At 43.5% G+C, this 2,500-nt stretch overlaps 1 protein-coding gene across 1 annotated transcript in view; it reads left to right on the forward strand.

Moving 5' to 3' along the window:
- Nucleotides 1–395: 395 nt before the first annotated feature.
- Nucleotides 396–2,500, forward strand: part of LOC120548075 (cold shock domain-containing protein E1-like) — a gene marked incomplete at its 3' end in the record, with an annotated part of 6,671 nt that continues 4,566 nt past the window's right edge. Inside the window, 2 exon segments of the mRNA XM_039784025.1 lie at nucleotides 396–580; nucleotides 2,456–2,498.

Below are 2,500 nucleotides of genomic sequence, written 5' to 3' on the forward strand. Positions count from 1 at the left end.
ATGACTTCGCGAGTGATGACGTCCTGTCACTGTTCCAGTTGCTCTGCTCACCCTGGGGGGGGGGGGAGACAGCTCTCACCCAAGGGGGATAGAGAGAGAGAGAAAATGACAGTTGGCTTGAGTTCAGTTGAGCAGACGGCTCTACGACTTAATCACTTTTCATAAACAGCCGAAGGAACGGTGGTGCGTGGTGTACGTAGCGGAAACCCTGTTGTGCGTCTGCCCTTTTTCTGATATCGTGGCGCTGGAAATTTTACCGTGGCGCACCGCCACTATGCTATCAACATAGAGGAAACACTAAGCTAGTACTACTACTACGTGTGTGTGTGTGTGTGTGTGTGTGTGTGTGTGTTGTACTTGTTCCAACCTCTCCATCTCTTCTGTGTCTCTCTGTTCTATTTCAGATTAAAGCCCTGATTTCAGCCCCCCCCAGCGAGGCGACTGTGGCTGAGACGAAGTCCTCCTCAGAGGAGCCGGCCGCCCCTAAACCTGCTGCTGAACCTCCGGCTGCCCCCAAACCCAAACCCAAACCGGACACGGCCAGGGCGCTCGGCCTGCTGGGAAAACGCACCTTTGATAAGTGAGTCCTGTCACGGGGAGGCTGAGAAACCGCTTTTCAGAGTTCCCCCCCTTTCACATTATGAATATGAAATCATTCAGAGAGGAAATACGGTTCGTCATCGTATCAGAAATGACCTCATCGTCTGTTTTGATTTGAATGTGTCGTTGGCCAATCAAGAATTTAGTTGGTTTTTGACATTTTTTTCTCCATATTTTTGGAGTTTTTACAGAAGTTATTTTTTTCCTGCTTTTGACTTTTTTTCTTTTTTAACTAAGTTTTTTTTATGCCTTTTTAAAAAAAGATTTTTTGAGGCATTTCAGGCCTTTATTAACAGGACAGTTTAGACTTGAAATGGAGAGAGAGGGGGGGGGGGGGGAGGACATGCAGCAAAGTGCCGCAGGTCGGAGTCGAACCCGCGGCCTGCTGCGTGGAGTTTAAACCTCTAAACATGGGCCCGCTCTACCAGGTGAGCTAACAAGGCGACTGTTAGTTTTTTTTTTATGTAACTTTAGGTCTTTCTTTTTTTACACTTTTCGTTTTTATTAAAGGTTTGCTAGTAGAAGAGTCATCCAGTTACCCAACAGGTGAAAGAAACCTGAACGATGAACGGTGACATATTAAAGTTGTCCAGACAGATGTTGACCAGCTGTGTAATGGATAGGGTTGGGCATCATTTGGATTTTAACGATTCTGATTCCAATTCTGATTCTTCCTTCTGATTCCGGTTCTCATTGATTCTCGATTCCGATTCTTTGACTAGTGGAGTTGAAACGGCTCACATGCTTATTTCACCTCGTAAGAGTGAAAGTTTTATTTTGATTCAAAGGTGGGTTTGCAGTTTGACGGGGGCTTTTTCAAAGTAAAATAAAGCCACGCTAGAGCACCGCTTACTGTGCTCTACGGCTGCAACACAACAAGCGCCTGGTCGCTACGGAAACCTAAACTTGCGCATGTTAAATTAGGAACCCGTGATCAGATTTGAAACCAAATCCTCCAACTTCTCGATGCCCAGCCCAACTCGAGGATGAACGGTGACATAATAAAGTTGACCAGCTGTGTAAAGGATGAACGTGACTAGTGATGCACCGATGTGGAAAGATACAATATCACGATACTTATGTCACGATACGATATTATTGCCGTTTTAAACATATTGCAATATTCTGCGATATATTGCAATGTATTTACCTTTTTTCCAACATAAAATTCTTCCCAATTTCAAATGATGTCCCCAAAAGGAAAATGTTGTCAACATCTGTTTCTATTTCTCTGTCTGTTCATCTCACTTTAATTTTGTTGCTGCAAAATGTGATTGTCAATCAGACAAACTGACCAACACACACACACACACACACATATATATACATATATACATATATATATATATATATATATAATGATAATAATAGATCCATACTTGGCGTCTGTGTATCGATACTGTATTGGCACGAAAAATATTGCGATACTCTGCTGTATCGATGTTTCCCCGCACCCCTTGACAGATGTTGACCAGCTGTGTAAAGGATGAACGGTGAGTAGGGCTGTGCTCGACTGAACAACTTCTTAGTCGACTAACACTCATTCAACTGTACCGACTAATCGATTAGTTGATTTAATCGACAGATCTGTAAATCTGAATTTCTCCACTAAGAGTCATGTTAAAGCACCACTTTAATTCTTGTGTTTACCAGAGATGAGCTCGTACGTTTCTTGGTAATAAATCATTCAGCATGAAAACAGCATCAGACCTGACTAATGGACTAAAGAGATCTAAGTTGACTAAGACCAAAACCACCGATTAGTCCACTGATCCACCAAGAGGGAGCAGCCCTAGTGGTGACATATTGAAGTTGTCCAGACAGATGTTGACCAGCTGTGTGTTTGTGTCCTCAGGCCTCCTCCAGGCAGGTCAACAGGGATCATCTCTTTCATCGGGGT

The sequence above is a fragment of the Perca fluviatilis genome, chromosome 19 (assembly GCF_010015445.1).
Source record: "Perca fluviatilis chromosome 19, GENO_Pfluv_1.0, whole genome shotgun sequence".
Lineage (NCBI taxonomy): Eukaryota > Metazoa > Chordata > Actinopteri > Perciformes > Percidae > Perca > Perca fluviatilis.